This window comes from Bombus vosnesenskii, unplaced genomic scaffold (assembly GCF_011952255.1).
Source record: "Bombus vosnesenskii isolate JDL3184/JDL3185 unplaced genomic scaffold, Bvos_JDL3184-5_v1.1 scf7180000016281, whole genome shotgun sequence".
NCBI lineage: Eukaryota > Metazoa > Arthropoda > Insecta > Hymenoptera > Apidae > Bombus > Bombus vosnesenskii.
Window position 1 is genome coordinate 1,688,292 of NW_022884350.1, and position 24,468 is coordinate 1,712,759.

At 33.7% G+C, this 24,468-nt stretch overlaps 1 protein-coding gene across 8 annotated transcripts in view; it reads right to left on the minus strand.

Moving 5' to 3' along the window:
• Positions 1-24,468, minus strand: part of LOC117242913 (acetylcholine receptor subunit alpha-like) — a 380,997-nt gene that overhangs the window by 319,653 nt on the left and 36,876 nt on the right. The gene's annotated exons all lie outside the window — the stretch shown is intronic.

Consider the following 24,468-nt stretch of genomic DNA (forward strand, 5'->3'; position numbering starts at 1 on the left):
TTATATCTTCCAATATATTAGTTTACCTTTGTCGAATTAGTTTACCTCATATTCGAGAATAACGATCAAGCTTCCATTCTATACGACAGTGCAAATTGAATTCGTTCAAGGACACCATTATTTTCGCGACAAAGCTTCTCGCAGGCGAAAAGAGACGCGTGAAGCGCTATAAGACGAATTCAAAGAAACCCAGAGAAGCTAAAAGAAAATTTGAGTAGGTCTCGCGAGGCTCTGCTGAGGATCGCACGGTTGTCCTGGACGAATAGCCAGCCTGTCTGAGAAAGTGTGTCATCATTGTTCGTTCTTCCCTTGAAAAATACGAACAAAGAAGAGGCCAAAAGTGTAGCGCGCTTTCGCGCAAACGAGCAGACAGTCGAGATCGAAGACACTCATCCTTATTCACAATGCGTGACTAGCGCATGAAAGTGGACTACGTTAACTGGCGCAAGTCCCAGGCGAACAGAAACTGTACCTGACAAAGAAAAACTACCGATAGCTTTGCTGAATTTCGTCCCAGACATTTCCACAAATTAACGTCAAAGCGAGCAAAACATCTCGTTGAAACTATTTTCGCTCTGTATACACACGCGTAGGACGCGTACAAATTAATTTTTAGGAAGCTTCTTATCCTATTTTTTTAACGAAAAGGCGATCCACTGTATAATGCATTCAAACGGAATTGTCAGGTTACAATTTCTGAAAAATCGGGCTTTAAACACCGGACGTGAAAATATATTAAAGAAAAATATTGGAAAATATTGAAAATTGAAAAATCTCGATATTTTTATCGGGAAATGTTCCACATACTAATGAGAATACTGCGGTATAGAATTTAAGTGCAATTTCCCTTTCTAAATAGTTGTTAACAATGCTAAAAAACGGTGTCACACCGTCCCCTCTATAGAGCAAGATATATATATGGTATCAATAAGCGTTAGTTAATTGTTTCTTGGCTTTTGTCTGTGCCATCTGTCTAAATGTATGAAACGTTTGTTTGCGACTGAAAGAGGTGGACCATACAGATTTTTCTATAGATACACTTTTCATCAATTTCGACTACATTAATGCATAAATTCTCTTTTCCTTCTGGAAAGCTTGTTTCTCGACGCTTACAGTATTTTCTACAAGCACTCTTCAATTATTGATGTAAACTTTTATGGCAAATAGGATTAAAATATTTCTTATCTCTGGGAAAGTTTAGTAGACAGTCCGGTCAGTGGGAATTGTTACGAGAGCCAGTCAAATATAAACCGGACTTTGTAACTTTATATTTCAATAAAATGTTTCACTGAAGTCCGGTTAATATTTGACTGACCCTCGTATCTTATATTTTTCTTTCGTCGAGTGCTTCATAAGAGCCAATATAATTTTTGAAAAGGATATTTTTACAGCGTACGTATAGGGTTCTTTAACCTCGGATAAGCACAACACATTTAACCCTTTAAATACGACTGTGTGTTAATAGACGACGAGACGAACGTTTGAAAATTTTCTTCAGCCAGCGACGTTCAATTGAATCGATAATCATTGATATCTGCATATTGATAGTTTCCTCGTATTTGGCCTCGTCATTCTTCGCGTTCGGAGGATACAATTTATGGAAATGTACGGATGTTTAAAGAGTGAAATATAAGGGTTGAAGCAGGGTGACTGACAAACAAAGCGCTGGATTCGCGAAAGGTAACGCCTTTTGAAGTAACATCGGTGGACATTGTCAATGTGTTGAACATTCGCGACAGGCGATTGCTTTAATCGAACGGAAATTTAAATTTCTCTTCTACACGCTCTTTATATTCTGGTATCGTGCAATTTGAACAGGCTGGGGGTGCACGTAAAATCGGACGAGAAAAATTTCGTTAAAGCATTTCACGGCTCCAACTCATGCGTATAGCGTTTAATCCCAACATTTACCGTGGTGAAAAAATATACCTTTTCTTCCTTTTCTCCCCCTTTTTTTTTCATTTCTTTGACAAAATCCAGCGCGAGCGAAATGAAACACGGCGCACATGATATTTCACGAGTATTTATTACGAACGAAGGTGTAGCTGACTACTCATTTTTCAATACTTGCGACACTCAATACTCGCAGTACTTCCATTGGTTAGCGTGTAATCCCAACGGGAATGTATCGGTTAAAACGAATGTGCATTCATTTGTTCTACGACAAAATTGTTTCACGTTTATTTGTTAGGAGAAGTGTTAAGATCAAAATTGTTAACCATAATACGGATATTCGTTGAATTTAGTGGTCTAAAATGGTGTAAATGGTAAATGAATAACAATTAATTTAATAATTTTCTGTATACGCCTGGAAGAGAGTTTTGAACAAATTTGTATATGTATATGTATATACTTCTCATTTTTTTTTGCAATTTTATTTTCTCAATGTTTTATAAATTGACCATTTAATTCGTCATGAGCAGTAGGTGCCATCCATATTTGATAATTAATAAATAATTAACCGTCCTTACTTATCAAAAACATTTACGTTTGAATGCTACATAAAAATTGATAATTTTTTTTTTTTATTAAATCTAATAGCATAATATACTGAAAATGCGAACGTGTTTCAGAATTTAATGTACATATACTCTTATAATTCGTTTGAAACCACAACTTCAGATACTAAGTAAAAAAATCAATATCAGTATATGTCACGTTCGTCATATCATATTTAAAATTTCATGCAGCGTCATTAAAATGAAATCTTTAAGTTTCGACTGAAAATGAAAAATTAATATTTTAGATATATATTAACCATAAAATTATCGTAAAATGAAACGTCATTAAATATAAAACATAATAGCAATAGTCACAGCATTATTAAATTTGTATAAATTTTATTGCTATTGTTTTAATTATACCAATCTATAAGAATTGTTGGACAATGATTAAACAATTGTTTGCACGTTCTAAACCACCAATTTTCATTTTTGTTCTTGCTAAACTTTATCGTAAATTCGAAAACTATGGTTGTCTACTATCCGCTACATTTTTGAAGAACAAATATCTTGGTTAATTCTTAACATAGTTATCGATAATGACCAGGTAAATGTCATGATAACGTAATAATAAAAAGGTGCGTAATTTTCTCACATTTCGGAGACTGCCGCGTTGTTAACGTTAACGCAGAAATTGATTGTCGGTGTTAAAGCGCATAATTTCAGCGCAAGTTAGCGCTAGTTACACAACTGTTACGTAAATTAGGGCAGAAATTCAACGAGTAATTATTTATGCAAATAAATTACTGTGAATAAATCGCAAAGGGTGTTAGGATTCGCTACATTCTGCCCACGACACAAACAACATGTTTCGTTACAATTGAATATAAAGCGTTGCAGATAGCGCATTATTTGTTCAGCGAAAATATATTACCATTTTACGGAGATTCTATCAACGTATTATACCGGGTGTCTATTATATTACGTGTTAATGAGAGCAAGCGTGTAGAAAAAGTTCAAATAAACTTATGTTCGAATCACGAGCGTTCAAAGATCTCCCAGAAAGTTGTTCTTAAAGATTCGTTGTACAGAATCGCAGACGAACACAGATGCATTTACTGCTACTGTTTTTACTTCGATAGATCATTGATTCGACGAATGGAAGCCTGCATTCTTGCAAACGGAAGAAATTTCGAACATTTATCGTGATTGCCAGAGCAATTAATACAAATTTTTAGACACTTGTAACTCTCCAATTAAACATTTCCAGGTATTTCATTTATACGAACGTCTTTTACATACTTGACCTGATTAACACGTAATATAAGTTTGCTGGCGATCTTTAAGGACACTCTGTATATTAAGAAGTTCCATACAAAACCTTCATCGGTTTCATTCGAATCTCAGTTTAACATAAGAATCGTTAAAACGATATGAATTATGTTGCTACATGTACTGTATCATGAAATAAAAAATTCTTCGTCGCTTTTCGTTTTCCTAATTCTGTTTATGAAAATATAAATTTGCGTGAAAATATCCGCAGTTTAGTAATAATTACTGTCCTGGATATAGAACGTAGCTGGTGCGACAAACCGCGATAAAATCACGTCGCAGGTAAAAGGAAGAACCTCGTCAATTAAAAATCTCAAGCAACATCCTCGTGAAATCATAATACGTAAACTGATCTAAATTTCAGACGTGATTCAGAACATTAAGTAACGTCGATACTATAAAATACTTCTTCTTAGAAATAATATATTTTTCTTAAGCTGCTGCGATCTTTATGACTGTCATGCTCGTGTTTCTCTCGAATATTCTCAACGCGATTTTCAATCTCGAGGTCTTATACGCATAAGATACGTTTACTCTCGTTGTTCCAGTAACATTACTAACACTCAAGACTTGATAGCACGGAGACTCGTTTCCCAGAGATATACATCGATGGATCAAGTGTGAATTTTTCTTCTCGTGTCCATTACTCCTCCTTCCGTGTGCTCTTTCTTTGTTTACCTGCTGATATCGCTTGTAATTCTAACCACAACTTTCTCTTTTTAAATCCTTCGTTTAAATGTTCCTATTTCGTGGCACAAATATTTACGTTTGCTTTGTTCTTTAATTAATACAAATGATTTTGTATTATATTGTCCTGTTTAATATCGTCACCGATGATCACTGGTGAGAGTTTGTTGTTGTCTTATTTGTCTTTATTTTATTTAGTTTAATTAGCTATTTGTCTCTTGTCACAGTGTGTGCGTGATTCATTAATGGCTGGGAGTGAGTCAATAGAATGTTTTTATTTGAGTATCCGCGCATTTGAGTATTGCTCTCAGCAAGAGAATTTACGCGTCTAATTGTTCGATTTTTATTCGCTTTAGAAAATCTTTTAGTTTTTAACTGAAATATAAAAAGCATAACTTTGATTTTACACGATCGTTTAAATTAATTAATCTCTGGTTAACTAAAATTATAGAAAAAATTATTTGCTGGAGAAACTCTCTGTTCTGATATTTATGACGAGAAGTTAAACACGTAAAATCCAGCTGCGTAATGTTACGAAGATAGAATTTCAAGATAGTACGCGACAATTATGCGCAAATTACAGAGGTGGACCGTAAAGGGTGAAATTTTATAAAAAAATTCTTCCGTTTTCCTAATCGTGTCAACCTCGTACAATATTTTGTTCGTCCCTTTTTAGGTGCAATCTCGCAGAAATGTCCGTAATTTGAGGCTATGGCCACTTCAGTAAATTTAATGAATTTTTAAATGTGTTTTTTTACGCTTATTAGTATGATACGCAGATGCGATTGCGTTTGTCCATTTAAGTCTGAAACATTTCGATTAACGATGACGAACAAATGAATCTGAATGTCTGCATTTTGAAGTAAAATTGATAAAAATAATGCCAGAAGCTTCGAAATGATACGTACGATTTGAGCTATTTTTGACTGAATCATTTTGAATGTGAAGATCGCATTACAATTTTCGAAAAATTGCAGATATTCAATTGGTGTCGTGATATTATTGTTAAATAGTGCAATTTGTTATCCACGCTTCTTACAAATTCGAAATATATTATTTTATTTTTAATACTTCAAATCGAAAACTATAATTTTCTTTGAAATTGAATCAGTGATATGGAAGAAGAATTTCTCGCTTAAAAGGAATTATTAATTACATAATCTACTTCTTATCGGCATACAAATATATTTCAGTTGTAAAATAAAAAAACAGTTATAACTAAAACTGATTGCAAATTTAATACTACTCGATAACTTTTACGATAAAAGTTTTATCCAATATGCATTTTTTATAACCAGTAACAATATCTTGTAGCATATTTTATTTTACTGCCTTCAATCTCCTTGTTATGCATGGAATAATAAATGTGTTTTTGTTTAAAATACACCTAAACAAAATTTGAATAAAAGGGCATTATTGAAGTGAAATACATAAAATATTCCGAAAAAAACATCGACACGCGTTGATTGACTTTGGTACGAAAAATTTACTGGCGTGACATTTTGCAACGTAAAATGTTATTATGATTTTTACTTTATACACAATTTCACTTTATACGTTACGTATATATATTTACTATACTAATATTTATATATTTACTATAAAACTTTTGCGTTAGATCACTCTGCGTACACGAACAGCTGCAATAAGTTGAACAAATAAATCTACCGGATATAGTATTTATAACACAAGCGATATGGCTGATATCTCCACCTTATTTTTTACAATATTGTAACATATTACGTACATAATGAAAATTAAAATAGAATTATAAAATTTAATTGATTGTATCGAATTATAAATTATAATAGAAATGAAATAAAAGAACATACAGCTCATCGATTTCAATGATCTTGACTTATGTTATCACCCGTTATATACACATAGTAGATTCACATACACGTGTATAATCACCATTATAGTTTTCAAGATACATACGTGCAAATGTTAATTAATTAATTTAATATTATATGTGTAACAGTATATATCTTGTCAGAGCTTTTTGCGTTTGAGTTAGATGTAAATTCCAGTCAGGTAATAAATAATAAAAACGACTGCAACGTATATTTTGTGGTACCTTATTGTTGTTACGTGAGATTTTAATTAAACAATGTAGTAAAAACGCGTAAATCTCGGTGTCAATTTTTTCAAGTTAAAAACAGTTTAATTTTACGCTAGACACGCCTGTACTTTCCTGGACAACTGGAAACATTCCGTAACACGTCACAATGTCACTCGCCAAATGCCTACGACGGTATGTGATGGGCTGCACGCGTACAAATATTTGCAGCGCAAAATTTAATTATTTACAGCTGCAAAACTCAGTCCACGTTTGCGCGTATAAAGCTTTTTTATTCTCTTGTTATCTTGGATCAAACCTATAAGCGGTGCCCGCATATTTATAATTGCCCTGTACGTACATGGAATTACTCATTACCAGACTGCGAGTTATTATGCGGATTTATGCTTTCATGGACAGAATTAAAGAAATAGAATTTTAATGGAGATTCGTTTTAGCCAGCAAAAAATCCCAAGTAGGTCACTTTGAATCTCTTGCATATTGTATTTACATGTATTGCGCACTTTTGCGTCTTTAAATTTCGCATAAAAATCTGCAAAAACAAAACCTTTTCAAGAATTATCTGTAACATTTAAAGACATTACTGATTTTTATACATTAAATATTTGGTCTGTCAGCACTTCGAGGAATAAATTAAACCAAGTATTCTGACGAATAGCACAATTTGTCCAGTTAGAATAAAAAACGAAAGAAGAATGAGAAGAAGAAGCTGTTATAAAACAATATGACAAACTAAAGTTTCCCAAATTTGTAATAAATCTGCTTAGGAATATAAGCGAAATAAAATCTTTCAGTTACTACCCTTTTCGTACCTGAAGGGTAGTAAAAAATAGAAAAATGAAACTCTCTGAACTAAATATGTCAGTGTGCATGATAATAAAAGAGAAAAGAATAAGAAGAAAAACGGGAGACTGTTTGAGATGGAATTGTTAATTTCCTGGCACAGACTGAAGCAATTTAGTCATCTGCGGTACGAGAATCAGCTAATTAAGCGAATATACATGATGACAGGTAAACCTCGACTCCGCATGGCATGTTGTGCTACCTGCACCTTGTGTGAACCAAACAGATGCCATACATGTTGGATGGATAAATCGAAATCGGTTCATGCCTGTAATTCCGGCTTCTCTTATATCTAGAACAACCTGGAAACGAGAAAGTTATGTACATACTCTCATAATATGTACACACCGTACGTTTGCTGGAATAAACAAATTTCCTCGAGTAACAACTTTTATCTATTTATTATGATACATTGGAATACATTAGAAATTACTATGCATACATTGCACCGTTTTAACCACATTCTTAATACTTCTACAGAATATGAATTTTAAACAATGCATTATAACAGGTTGATGTAACTTTTCTTTCAAATTATTTCATTTTTACCATTACCATATTCTGACTGAGATAAATTCATACATAAAATTTGACGTATCATTTGACGATAATACATTAATAGAAGAATTTCTAAATCATTTCATCATTTAATGCTACCATATGTTACGTATTTTCTTTTTTACTCGATATTAAACGTTTCTTTGAATTAAAAAAGATAGCTATTACTAGCCTGATTTTGTTCAAACGATTTTTAGAGAATCACTATACATATAGATTAAAAAAAAAATACATATCTACCTCTGTAAAAAATGCCCAATTTCTATCTAAAAAAAGTTTGCTCTATCTTCTAGCCAAAGTATAAAAGATATCTTTTCTTGCAGATAGATTCTTTATCGCTAAATTTTAGTTTCATGAGAGTTGTATTAAAACGAGTATGTCATTGTAACGTTAGAAAAGAAGCAAAGGGAGGGAGAGACGAGGGAGTTTCATATAGGATCTGCTGGTGAACTCATTAGGAAGAGTATGTAGATCTGAGCTTAAGAAACCGAGATAGCAAAGATCAACCAGAGAACACATTTGTACGAAAAGGGAACTCGATGCTCGTTAATGTCCTCGTTACAGAGAAATAACGTTTGATGTATATACTCGTAGCGACGAGTATCGACATGGGAAACGCGTATGGTGTTTAGCGTAATAGATACAAGCGCAATATCCTAGATGAATGTAAGTTTGTACTCATTAACGCCGGTAAATTTGGTCAAACTCAAATAATCCTCTTTGATGTTTTATGTGTGCTCGTTATTCGCTCGCTTTTGTATCTCGAAATAGTTTTCAAACGGGGATTACGAAAGACAAGTCTTTGAAGTATGGAAAGTCGCGTCGTCGCACATTGATCGAATGTTATTTATAATTTGTCCATTGGTTAATCTTCTGATCTGTGCTGTAAGCTCTAAAGCTTGTAAAGCTGTATTTCCTACTATTCTCAGACTGTTGGATACACGCGCGCAACGACGCATTATCGTATTCTGTTTCGATGACGAAGCAACAAAGAAAAGGAGAAGTCGTATTAAATTATTTGGTCTGTCTGACTTATATCGATAAAGCAGGCGTGTACCATGGATAACATGATTTGTAGAAATGTAACAAAGGTACAATGGAGGGAATAAAGAAGAAAGTTTTCTAAACTTGTCGTGAAAAACATCAGGCGTGAATTTATGTGACAATAAATTCATTTTCCATAATTCGTAAGAACAATAGTATGATTCGGTTTATGGGATTTGCGGAAAAGAACTCGAGCTACGATATTTTGCAGAGCTCGTACAGCGCACCTCAAAGATAAGAGAATGGTTATACTCGGGAGTTTCATACTGAAAACAAAATTGTATTTACTCAAGACATCAAAGTATTACCTCTCTCAAATTATTTCACAAAATAAGTCAATTCATATTCACAGCGCGTATAAACGTCGTCTGAAATATTAACGCTGCAGATAAGCAAAATTCAATTGTATTTCTTGTGACATACGAAACAATTATTAACGTTGATTAATTATAGAATGTCTATTTTATTACAATATAAAATACACAATTTTCTCGTTTCTATATTCGAAGAAATAATATTTCTTTATTTAAAACGTGAGATTAAAATCTCCAAGATTTTCCATGTAACATTATTTTGATATATTAAAATACAACAGCAACATCCAACAAAATATAAGAAAGACTACATTTACCAACAGTAACAATTTTGATCTAGAAAAAGAACTGGTTTGATATTTCTGCAATAAAAGAAGTACAATTCTTTCCTTGCACAGTTATTTAAAAATTTGCTTTAACCACGCAACAAATTAACAAGAAACCACTAAAAAAGTAAACAAGGTGTCATCTTTAAAGTCCATTATAACTAAATCGTAACGGGGCCAGCTGTTAAACGAAACGACAGACTCATCGATTCAATAATACCGTTCACAGCAGTAAAGATTCTATAGCCAAATAAAAGGTCGGGACAAGAACGCGGAGAGCGAACGGGGTTAAAGTAACCGTTAAGAAAAATTATTACTCCGGTTGGACATCAGAGTCCATTTTAAGAGCCATGAACTATGACAGGAAGGGAGACTGTTCTGGTTCTTTTTTTCTAGATATACGTGACCACAATATGGTGCGGCAACCAGGATATCTTTCATGTATCACTTTCCGGCAGTACATTTTTCATGGTACACGTGAAAATGTGTTTCTTCTTTTCGGCCACAAATCCTCGTCAAGTCTTACACGTAGAATCCGCAGCGCGATATTCTTTAATCCCACGAGTATAGAACGCTCTAAACTTAGAAATTTCATGATTCTGCAATTACGTAAGACATATAGAAAATTTGTAAATTTGTGTAACAGCGTAAGTTTGTATGACAGAAATTCTAACAATTAATCACTTTCTCTCACGACTGTACATATTGTAAAAGATATTTTGCCTGTAAAATATTAGCATCGTAGCGAGATACAATTATCGTGATTGAATTTTGTAAGATTTTATTGTATTTTGTATTTTTGTGTTTTGTATTTTGAATTTTGTAAGATTGTAGAGCAAAGTATTCGAACAGTCGATTATTCGTTATACCAATGAGCACAATCTTTAGAATGTGTTGTTTAAATTTAATTACAGGTCCAGATAAAAAAGTTGCAAGGAATCGTATTTACCTTACCTTTGCGATTCCGACCAATTGCACGTTTTTCAAAAAAAATTTCTATACCTAATAGATCTGGCAAATCTAGCGAATCTAGCAAACTAATTCCCCTAACTTCTGATAAAAGATCGAGTTTGGTCCAATTTTGCAAAAATTATTCTGCTTTAGAGGGTGTGTGCTCAGTTTCTCTCATTGTTGTTCTCATGTGTACGTGAAATGTTTCTACAAATATTTTCTTCGCTGTATGCAACTGGGTTAAACATATAAAATGTACTTCATTCTCTTTCGATACGAAAGGCCAAGTCTGCTCGAAGACTTTGACTTAAGAGCGTTGCACAGATACTGATATCAACACGATAGGGCTCTACCCCGCTGTGATCATTGTATTTGGAACTCTGCGAGTGAACATTATCCGCATCATTGAATTGATAGAGGAGGCTGTGCGGAATAGCCACGGAGATCCCTTGATTTAGGAGCCATGGATTTCTTTCTGTGGGATTATGTAAAACGAAGAATCCTCAGCTTATGAACAGTTACCAACAACAGTAGGTAACATGAAAGAGCGGATTACAAACGCATTTTACTTTATTACTTGAGAAATCCTTAAAGCGCTTGAAAATAGTTGTAGAGGGATAAGACAAACGCATATCGCGATAATAACTAGAAAAGCATTGTTCCTGAACATTTGAGCATTCGAGTAAATTTGTTACTTTCGTTGAGAAAATCAAAAATTAATAATTGAAAATCTAGAAAAAGGTAAAGTAGTAAAAGTAGACGTGACATTTTCAAAAATATATAAGTGTACATAGATGTACTATATAATATCGGACCAAGATTAATAGTAACGAACTCAAATGTGTTTTAAGCTAATAGCTTTTTAACGAAAATATTTTTCAACTCGTAGCTATGATTTATTACTTGCATGCACCGAAGCAAGTTATTTTCTTGTGGCATAATAATATCGTTTTCAAGATGGAATTATGGAACGTGTTTTAAATTAAAAAGTCTCGATCAAACGAACATCTATTAATCGATATGTCTTTTGTAAGTCTTCGTATAACTTTGTTAATCAGTGACCATATAATTTCAACGATAATCGATTAAAACGAAACCTTGTCTAATCGAAGCGTTGACGTTTGCCAAACTTAATTAGGAATATCAATAATCACATCCATAGTTTCCTACGTTAGGACGATTTTTCTAATATTTCTTAATTAGTATACCACGTGTATGCTGCATAATCTGTAGTGCTGATACACAGCGCAAAGTTCAAATGCCATTTTCAACAATTACAAGCATTTAATACGCGTATTTTCCAACACATGAAATAACAAAACTAAAGTATGTAGACACAATGTTGCGTGTTGAGCATATAAACAGAAACATTCTGTTTTCACAATTTGCATGAAATACGATTGAGGTGGTTTATTAAACGCGTTAGTTTATCAAAAAGACGAGTGACAAAATTGTAATAGTCAGTGTATATTAAAATCACTTCAAATACAAGCACAGAGACCTGTAAGTAACTGTCACTTGCTCAATGATACTGTATAACTCGCTATAATGATTCGCTATGATGATTCGCTATGATGATTCGCTATGATGATTCACAACAATGATTCGTTACAATGATTCGTTACAATGATTCGTTACAATGATTCGTTACAATGATTCGTTACAATGATTCGTTACAATGATTCGTTACAATGATTCGCAATGATGATCCGCTATGATGATCCGCTATGATGATCCGCTATGATGATCCGCTATGATGATCCGCTATGACGATCCCTTATACTGCTCCGTTATACTGCTCCGTTATACTGATTGTCCTAGAGAGCACGTTCGTCTATTTATATCGATCGGGGAGTTTACAAAAAGTCCAAATGTAACTCTGGTTGACGATTACGAAGGGCGATAATGTTTTGTTCGGAGTTTGTTTACTTTTGAGCCTAGCAAATTAAAGCAATGTTGACACTCCAAGGCACAACAATATGAGTCGCTCCGATTTGAGTCTTCCGTTGGCTCATGTGCCGCTACGCGATGATTACCTTCATTAGAACAATATTACTTTTATTTTCATATTTTATTTGCACGATAAACAGAATTAACTGTTTTAAGATTTTATTAATTTTAGTGTATTTGTGTACCGTATTTACTTTTAAATTGATATCAGTATGCTGTAGGATAAAATATTCGCAAAACCGTAAATGGTATTCACAGGATGCATAACATTTGAAACAAAAATATGTACAAACAAAATGTACAAACAACAACAAAGTAGAAAAATGTACAAACTAAAAATGATTTAAATCACCAGAAATTATATACTCGTTAATATGTAATTAATAATGCTATCTAGTTGTTATCATTGATCGTTAAAAAATATATGTAATTGTAACAAAAATGAGAAAATATTTGTAATTTTGTAACCACGGCTTTTAAGCGTACCTATGCTGCTACAAAAAAAGCTATTTTATTTCTTGGTTAAAGAATTTTGGTTAAGGAAGTACAGTTGAGAACTTTTGACTTATTCACGAACAACAGCATCAAACATCTGAAGCATCTGATCTTCTATCATGTTTCTGCTACTACATGCTCCCCTGCTAGCTTAGTTATAAACTTGCAAACAGTGAAATATTATTTATGCGTTATTCTGTATGCTACGGTTAAGAAATTTCAATACTCGGAGATATAAAAATGTAAAAATAATAACGTTGAAAAAATATACGATGTCACATAGAGATACGCTATGATGAATGGCGCAAAAAAGTTGAAGCTCTGGTCGAAACGTGAAAATGTTAAAGTTTAAAACTTGAAGTATACCCGAATCGTAACTTCTCTGAAGATCTGCAACTGGGAAATGCTGAAGATATATTGCTTCTTGAAACTTGAGACATATTTTACAAAAAGCTGATTACATTAGCCATGAAAATATGTACGAAACTTTTAATATTATACACGTATATACATTAAATGCAACTAACAAAAGTTACCTGCATGATATTCTCAACGTTAAATATCACACTAACAGAAGAATATTCAGAACTGTTACATTGAAAACTAAGAAATCTGTTATTAATACCACAAATTCCAATACTAAAGTTAGCAAATTGTTCGATAATAATTTTCCCTTTATAATTGCATTATCAAAAAAATATGAAAAATATTGTAAAAATATATAATCAAAAATATTGTATAATAATTGTATAATAAAAGGATTGTACCAAATAACAGGTCAATCAGAGCAAAATTTACTCGAAATAACATATTATAATTTTCCCTATTGTAGAAATTTGTCACACCATATGACGAGATGATCGACGATCATTTTTATGCTGCACTCATCACATATCGGAACAAGATCGGAACTAGAACAAATCGGATTCCTCCAAGAGACATGCCCAGATTGATTCCGTACAATTTGTTTTGATCCTCGAGATTGTGACTTGTTTCCATCTTGAGAAGCTGAGAAAATTTTTAATGATTCTGTAGAGGCCCGCTATTAACGTCAATCTTCATCTCGTTCTCGTTACGAACGAGAAAAGACGAAGCGATAGCCGCGGCTCGACAAAGTCACGCGTGTCGGCCGGCACACACGCTGACAATTTCTTGCGTTCGTTCTTTAACGAAATTAACAAAACTTGCAGAACGACTAACGAAATGTAACGAATGAAATCGACTTAAATCGCGTTAAATTTGATGGGGCTGCCGTAACCGAGTCATTAGCAGGAAGATTACGGCATCCAAGACGTGGAAGAGGCGCAAAAAGTGGGAATTCGATTAATCGCGGTGCAGGCAAGGTGTACAGATAGACAGGGATTAAAAGGGGAAGCAAGCGGGAAGGATTAGAATATCTCTGCTAGTCGCGAGTTCCTGTCGAGGGTTTGGGAAGCGTTCGTTTTCCCAATCCTCCTCATTCCCGGCATTTCTCTCGGCTTCCGACGAAATTATTACACGCTCAAGTGGAGTTTTGGCGAGTGCCCGCTCGAAGTAATTAAATTTCACTGTATATGTTAAAGAGGGCAGTGGCAGGAGTCGGCGCGGAAGACAGAGAAGAGGAATAGAGAGGTGTTACGTCTGACAGCGTGAACAACTGCAAGGAAAACGAGAACGACACCGAAGCCAGCTTTGTTATTACCGACTTAAATAATCCTAAATCCCAGGGATATGTTAGCTCGACTGAGTTAACTTGGCTCGAACAGGGGTTACGTTACAGAGGAAGGAAGGCAGCAAGGTGGCTGCTTTGTTCTAACCTACATACCGATCCTACACACCGTGCACACCGCGCCATACGAAGATACAAAATTATGAACAACTTGCCACAGAAGATCCATTGCGAAACTTTAATACTGGAATTACTAAAGTATGAATTTCTTTGTTTATTTCAGCCTGATGGACTAGAAATTGGACTTAGCTTTAGGTAGATTAGGGTTAGGATGAGACAGAACTAAAACTGAAGTTTCAGTTAACTTAGAATAGCATAAAAATATATCAGTTCTTTGGTCATCTCTCTTCTTTATCTCTGAATATTTTATCTTTAAATATTCTCTCTTTTACGATTCATTGATCCATTCATTCGATCCTTCAGACGATTAAAAATGTTAAAACTTGTATCTCTCGTTTGAAAGTTTCACCTATTACTTGCGTTCAAGCTTCTATTCGTATATTTTACGAAAACTCGTTTGGATCTCTAAAAATGCATCGTTGTCAACCTACAAAATTTTTACGACAAATTACGAATTGGTAATTTTCGCCGTTGTGGTTCTAGCATTAAACAAAAGCACAAACCGTTACTCTTTCGTTGTAACTGCCATTTTACCTATTGGCCACCGTTAATGACTATATTTCTACTGCAAACAAAAATCTGATTTCATTTATTGTTTTCAAATATACATTTCTATAGAAGCTGCCAATTAATGTCATGTTGGTTCTTGTTCAAAAGCCATTGCAAATGAGGTTCATGCACTGGTAATTACATACGTTTAATTATTTCATATTTATTATTATTATTTAACATCGGGTAATTACTACCAGTGGTTATCGGTAATTACATACGAAAAAAATATAAAATAGCCAATAACTTTGCAAAATTTTAACACAAATTTCCATCATAAACTAAGTAGGAAACTTTAACGCATTTTCATGGCTTCATACTGGCTTTCTTTCTTAACTTTTCCCCTCGTCTCCTTTTACCTTGCGTATTCTCTCCAAAAGCTGTTTTTACCTTTTGCAAGCTTTGCTTCCATAATCAATTACTTAGCACAATATTTTAAATTCCTTGCCTGTTCCTTTGCATAATGCTCATACATATAGTTTATACCGAATCGATTGACAAAACAAAAAGTAAAAAGAGGTCGATGAAATTATACAAAATACTTTGGTACTAAAATCTCAAGAATTTCGAAAAGAGCTTCAATATTCGACAGGAATTTAAAAACTGTTATTATTTGACAGGGGACAAAGTTTTATGCCATAGAAAGTTAATTATATAAAAATGTTGAAGTATTATATTAATCAAGGAGAAGATTTTCAGATAGAAAAATACGTTTTACATTGTGTTTTCCTCGATCCTGAATACAAATCGTATCAACGATACCGAAAGATACTCTTTTCGAAATCACATAATATTTAAACAAGCAACGAACATCGATCTTTTAGAAAAATCTTATAATATCTAAAGAAGATATTATATTGTCGATAAAATTACAAAGCAATAGCTAATTACAGACAGTTCAAACGTAATGGGACAATCGATACATTACTCTAAATAACAGGTGATAATTAAACGAATAAAATGGAATATTACATCGCAAAGGATTGTCTGTGATACATTAAAGCAATGTAATGGTCCATTAAAGTAGCGCTGAATGTCACTAAGTGGTCGATTAAAAGAGTACCAAGAGAGTAAATACAAAGATTTTTCACAAGGATATTTAACAGTCCTAACATATTCTCTAATTTTTAAAGTAACCAATTTTTTACTCGATATTCCACCTATAGATAATGTAGTTAAGTACCTTCCGTACAAATTTCAGTAAGTAAATTAATTAAAATCCATACGTTTGCATGGAAGGGTTATACGGCTGAATATTAAAGTAGTTATACGACATTAAAAATAACGACTGTAACTGTATAACAAATTAATGTTGTAAGCAACGAGTGAAATTTTCTGTAAAAATTCCAACGATCAGAACATATATTTGTATTTATTTTTCTGCTTAAAAGCGTGATATACTACGTGTGAATATTAAAGTGATTACAGGAAATTACAAGTAATGACGGAAATTGCATGACAAATTAATCAAGAGCACCAATTTTTGCTCCGCGTGCATGCACTTCTCTGTGTACGCGCGTAACATTAAAGAAAAAAAGAATTCATATCACTTTGCCGGAATAAAAATGGGACCTGTCTTGTGAAAGGATTAAAGAGCACGTGAACGGGACAGGGCAAAAAGCATATGACCACGAGGGTGACGAGATCATAGATATCGGAAATTACCAAAGGAGAGATCTCATGCGACAATTTTACGAGCTTTGCAACTCGGCCGTTCGTTCTCCGTTGATTTAGGTCAGTAAAAGCGAGAAAATGTTCCTGGTTAGCCTCGTGTGCTTGAGTTAAAAGAACTGACCCAGCGAAAACGTAAGAGTGGCAGAGTCGTAGCAAAGTCTCTTACAAAATGAAAGGGTTTCAATCTTTTAGCGTTTAAATTTCGAATTAAGCCAGCGCAGCGTAAAAATGAAAACTGTGAAAATCTCAACAGTAAACGCATTGAAATACACTATGATCCGTTTCTTCTACTCTGTACTAGACTAATTCGATTTTACTTTCAAATACTGTTATCCGTAGAATGGGGGAATTGTGCGCGATTCTCAGATCCACGATTCTACCAACCAATGATTAGAATACAAGTTTCTTCCGAATGCAGTGCTCACAATTATTTGATTTCGACGAGATTAAATTGCGTATGTAAATTGGATTGATCGACAAGACCTCGGTCAACGTGGATAATAAATTTTAAACGACCTTTAAGTTTGAAACGTTTAAGAATATGGTAGATAGAAAGAACAAGTTAACGCGGCTGTCCAAGTGCAATCGCAATTCCATGCATATCGGATATCTTTAATACCAATGAAATGCGAGCTCCTATAGGAAAATGCGCGATAGCAGATATTGATATTTGCGTTGTTCCCAGATCTCCGGTGAAATCGGCAGCGGTCGTACCCTGGATAATTTCCAACTGGGACGACAATAACACGTTCCAGTACGGGGTGACATCGGCGATAAAAATGCTCGATAGTAAATACGTGGTTCTGCCTTAAAGCTGCAGGAAAAGCGCAAGATATGGGATAAAACAACGTCCGCTTATACAATTACCGTTGCTACGAGACGATATTTATAACTTGTCTTCATCTGTTATTCATGTGATAAGAAGCCAATCAATTTCAATCCAAAGCCAAGCAGAATTCCAATCAATGAATAAACACGTATAATTCCACAACTGACGTTTGAAATGAGATCGAATTCATTGGGAAAACTTTAGGAACAAATATACAGGGTGTGTTCGAAATCATGGTACAAGAAATCGGGTAGTGATTCTAGGTGGAAAAATAAATCGAAAGAAGATAATAAGAAGATCAATTTTTCGCTTGAGACGAGAAAAATGGATTTGAAATTGAATTTGAAACTGAAAAAAATACAATTTTTGTATTTGTACGTACGTTTCTTAGCTTCTACGTTTCATGTTCGTAGTATCAAATTTTTTTAGTCGCGCTAAAGTATTACTAAATGATACGAAATTTAATATACTTGCACTTAAGCAAGTAGAATGTAAATGCTATAATGAATATTGTGTGATGAGCAAACATTTTTTGTAGCCACTGTAGAACAACATCGTAACTGTGAATCCTAATCAGAAATCAAATATATGTATGATTATGTTTCATAGCTGGTTATATGGCAGCAGCATATTTAGCCTAACAACACTATTGAATTACATTTGACATTTGATGAATCTATCGCGATAGAACTACGACATTATCATCCTGTGAATGTTTGTATTTATAATGAGCGTTCGCTTCAGCTACTTCTATTCCTTCGCTACGTTTCTCATAGTCTTTGTATGAGTCTATTGTACGAGATAATTTCCTATGCTCACTTTGCTATTGTTTTACAGTTTCTTTCAACTTCTTTCACATTGCAACTGGTTTTAATTTTCTCCTGAGTTCCGTTTGAACTTAATTAGCATTCTTTGATCATGAATTTCCACAATTTCGCTATTTACTTCCTTCTTCCGTTACCTTAGAGTTTCTCCCACGCGTCTCTCCTGTATATTGATTATCTCTTTTTATAATCACACTTTACAGATTTTCCATTGTTACAGAGAAGTTTTAACCTTCAGTATCTACGTTGTCAATTGATTTCAATCGCGTTATCAAACTTCTCTTTCTATTTGATTCTCAGGCTAAACATCTGATGTTTCATTACTTTGTAAAACGTTGCTTCTCGATACATAATCGTATCTTTAGTCTTTTTACCGAAAGGATTCTTCAGTCCTGTACCACTCAACAATTTTTCAAAATACTTACATCGTTGAGTCTAACAGATTCTCTGCATTTTCAGCTACATATGACACATTAAAATACTCTGATAAAAACGACATTGAAACAGAAGAATCAACAGAATGTGGTTATTATGTTTCTTCTCGTGTGATTTTTGTATCTGTAACCGCAGTGATCAGTTTTAGTTTCATTGATGTTCGTAATCGAAAATATTCATGACAGTACATACGTGTAAATACAGTAGAAATCATATCTGGATGTTTATTTGACTAACTGTTTCGGGAATTAATATGAGCGAACGAGAAATAACGACTGAGTGAGATATTGATACTCAACGCGAATATAACGCATGGATGATATTGTATTGCTTTGGTGAATACCTTTCGCGCGCATATTATGCGCGTGCCTCATTACCGTAAATGCAGCTAACATTGGGAAAATGAATGGTACAGCGAGACTAATGTTGTGTGAAATAATATACAATAATACAAATGAATGTGTGTGAAGAAATATACAATGAATAGGTGTTATACATATACAAAATTAGAATTATACATATACGAAAGATTAACCTTGGCAACATATAACAAAGTCATTGAAATTTGTGAAATGTGTGTCCTTCTATATAAAGTGTCTCCGTCAAAACCAAGCTTCTAAATATCTCGTTTATTTTTAATAATAGAATGCAAACGTTCGCACCATTCATAGAAATATTGAAACTTCTATTTCTTATCTTCAAAACCATAAAATAAATTTGACACAAATCTTTGAAAGAAAGATGATATAACAAGAGAGCAATATTAAAATCAAGTTGCCAATATTTGCTATTTTGTATTTTTTGCCAATATTTACTATTTTGTATTTTTATATATTTATTTATTACTATACGTGTTATCTGTCATAATTTATTTATTATACATGTATTTTTAATGAAATTCAATTGTGAAACGTTGGTGTAAAAATGTCATTGTCTATGTTTTATAAATCTAAATTTAAGGCATATTCTCTTCGTCTGTGTCCTTCTATTATATGCTAAAATTTGTTATGAAAGTTTAAAATCTATCGAGCGACTACAGAATATTCAGTTGATGCCTAGGTGTTTCTGGATAGCAGACATAAAAATATTAAGATAAAGACGTGAGATCTGTAGCGAATTCTGAAACTAATATCGCTAGACATTATCCCCAGGACAAGCTGAGGGAAACATTGGCACAATGGCTTGTGACTGCACTCGATGTACGGTATGGTTGTGCAATAAACAACGTCGTTTCCTTTTCGTGGTCGAATGTACGTTTGCATTCTACAAATATTTCACGCGTACGTCTACCTCTTTGCCTAACCCGTTTCTGTATAAGCCCAATCTCTTCTACCCGTTGACTCGCGTGTTTCTTTGTGTGTCTCTGCGTGCTTCCGTTTGTGTGCATGCAGATTCCACAGCGAATTTCCTTCCGCCTCTCTTTATCGCCGCGACTTCATTTCCCATATTCGCGACAAGAAAAGAAACAGTCAAATAAAAAGCTATATGGATACGAAAATTACAAGAGAATCGACTGAATGCAGATGGATGGAAGCAGAAAGGCCGGCAAAAGAATGGCAGGGAGCAAAAAATCAAGTGGCGAAGAATAACGAGCTTATAGAAATCGATTTGCTGGATCACATAAAATATCAGGGCAAAGAAGAATGGTTCGCGGATGTATGGGACGCTGTAGGAATATCAGCTTGCATACGGAACAATATGGAGGAGAGTGTAGTTGGCCAATTGCCAAATATGGAAATACATATATTAACATATGAATAACTCAAAATCCGAACCAGTAGATAGCATAGTTTATGGGCTACTGTTTACGTATATACCGCGAACGCTGTAAACAAATTTGCTTGGACAGATACTCGTTCATTATAACGCCAGTCTCCACGCAACTCTCACCAGGTTAACTTACTCGCAATCAAATATTCCTATTAACCTTTAGCCACTTACCAACCTGAAACGAATGATTGGAAGGTAATTGTATTATATTTAGCGATTTTTCCAGTGTCCATTAACAATCCCAATAGTCTTTGAAATGGATGGTCAGTTAACCAGTTAATACAGAAATTTAATTAATTTATTCCACTAGAATCTTAAATAAAGGGAAAGTTAAGACGCTAGTTCGAAGAATATTGCAAAGAAAATTCAAGCGTGGCTTAATATCGTTTAATTTGCCTGTATAAGATAGTTTTATAAAAATAACTTGTTGTGTCGAGCATCACAAAATTTGTCAGACTAGTTTTTCTGTTGATTTATATCGCGTTACGAAAAATAAACGCTGATAATGGATCGATGGACATCTTGGAGCCTGGGTAGTCCTCTTAAGGGGCGTTTAGGCGATCACTATCATTGTCAATATTATTGTCAATATTTAAGATTCTCAATATTATTGTACGTAAGAGAATCTCTAGACAGTCTAAACAATCAATACATGTACTTACATACGGTGCCAATACAATGTTGAGAACCTTAAATATTGACAATAATATTGACAATAATATTGATCGTCTGGACGCTCCTTTAGGATCCCAAACATCCCTTTCATCTTGATACCTTGGAGGTTAGCAAAGTGCTAATGCAGATCAACAGTGAGAAACTAGGCCCAAGGGAAATGGCCTTTATTTCCACGAATTAGGACTTGGAGGCGATGACATGGATTTACAACACGTCTATCACAATCAAGTAAACAAGACCCAGCAGTTCCACTTTCGTAAAGTAGCTCCTACATTTTGATTTTTTATTCAAATAATAAATTGCAGTGTATAAATTATAATTGACAATAGTGCTTTCATTCACATTAGAAACTATTATATCAGAACATTAATCTTTTCTATAATTTTTTTCATTTCGCGTATCAATTTAATTTTTTTACTTAAAGAGAATATGAATATATATTCAATATAATGTTTCCTATTCAGAGAAATAATTAAACAATTAAAATGCAATCTATTCAAGGGATTACAATGCTGTATATCATTAATATTGAGTTGGAGAATTATGTCAATTCTAATTGAAATAATAATAATATTATAATAATACACAAGCATATTTCAATTAACTAATTTTTATATAGATATAAATATTTAGATTGGTGATACTCGAAGAAAGTAATTATTTGATTAGACTTGATGCTGTCGTCCCTGGCACTCAGCCCAACTATCTCTCTTGAAATTTGAGGTACTCTAATTTTATTTGAGAAAAGTTCCTTGTAATTAAAGATCTATCTACTGTCTCATCTAAATTATACCTCACTGGTCTATTCAAAATGCGATATAACTGTGAGTGGCGCAAAGATTGTACAGGTACATTGTTTTGCAAATTAGAACGAATTCTAAAGTTATCAAATTAAGAACAGAATATATCAATGTATGAAGTTTCGAAATTCGAAAATAGAAGTAAATTTACGTTAATCTGTTGATTGGTTAAACATTAATGAACTATGAATTAGTTAATACAGTAGCCAGCATAGTAAATATTAATCAATTCCGGTATATACAGATATACAGATTTCGAGATTTTTAATATAATTCATTATTCCATAATTAACTGTATTACTCTTCTGAAATGTGCATCGCGTTTACTTATATCTAAGAAAATAAATTCCTTCTCCAATTAAAAATATCATAACAAAACATCCTAAAAATATCCTTAAAAAAATATCTTTCAAGAAACTTCAAATATCCTAAGAGATTTCATGCTTAAATATTGAAAAAGTATATTCCAATTAAATTTCTTGCTTCATCTTCCGTTATTGTTGTCGTTTTACTCTTTAAGACATGTTACGTTAAAATATTTTAGAACAAGGAGAGTATACCAATTAACCTATTGCGGAGAACCAACAAACCACGTTGTCAAATATACAACTCCTTCCATCTTGGAGAAACGAAATATCAATGGGACAGAAAAATTGTACATTCCCGGAAGGTATTCAGCGCAGCAAGGGGGCGTATTTATCTGTTGCCCGCGCGTTTCTTCTGTCAGTATGCGCACTTCATCGAAGTACATGTTGATAGGCACTCGCCTTGTGATAGTTCAGTCTCTCCGGTATTGTTCCAACCATTCCCATTACATTGCATTGTCTTTTGACCACGCTAGTAATCAGCGTGCTTTGTTCTTCGGCTTCATTTTCTCGAACGACACAGCAGCCCACTTCAAAACCGACCCTGAGCAACTTTTCAATTGTGCGAGAAGTCAACGGATAACCTTCGAACCATTAATGTTTAACGCTATCATGGAACAATTTTCTTATAAGTGTCGCTTGCGGCTGTAGATTGTCGCTGCGACATCCGCTCGCGTCGACGTCAAATGCTACGTGAATGAAACTATTCAAGGCCGTACGATGCTTTTGTCTCTAATTATAAAGCACAATGAAAAATACGTATAATAAGTGCATCATTCTAAATTCTCAACTTTCACGATGATTAGATACGATGATAAAAATTCGTTAATTTGCGAGTTTCGGTCGTGTTCTAAGTACGTTGGCTTTTCTTTTGGCAAGTTCAATTTTAAGATCTGCCCTGTAAATTCATTTTGCTTTTTGATTTGTTAACCTTTATGGCGATTAAAAGGTTAAAAAACAATTAAAGAATTTTGTTTGGTTATTGTGTTAGTTTGACTCAATTAATTTAATAATTAGTCTGCGTGATTAATGTTATTTGTATTCTTTAAATGCTCAGGAGGGTCTTGTATAGAATTATGTTAATTTATATTAATTCTACTAGTTGCAATGTAAAAACACATGCGATGTACGAATGGAGAAAATAAAATAAATAAATAAAACGTCCAAAAGTGTGACAAGTCACATACTTCAAACGTAAACCAAAAATCGAACGGAAAATTAGATTTCACGTAGGACTGGTTGATAGCGTGTCTAATTTGCACATTACTTTCCTATAAGAGATAAAAAATGCGACTTATCGCGTTTTCATCAATGGCCTTCGATTATCCAACATGTAAACATATAACAATGTATACATCTTATACGAACTGGGTCAGTCATATACGTTCCTTACTTTCCACCTCTTCGCAACGTCCACATTTTTCCACTCTTTCATATTTTTTACGCTTTTTGCTCCATGAAATACAGAATGTATCTGCGTAGGAAAAACATAATATTTTAATTGCGTGGTTTATGATTTAAGATCAACAGTCGGCTCGGAATATTTTTAAACTCTAACTTTCATACTACGTTACAATAAAACGTGATAAAATGAGTCCTCTCTCTCTCTCTCTCTCTCACTCTCCCTCTTTCTCTCTCTGTATGTGTGTGGTTATTACAGAAATTCGCGAAGTAGAATCGAATAAAAAATATAACATC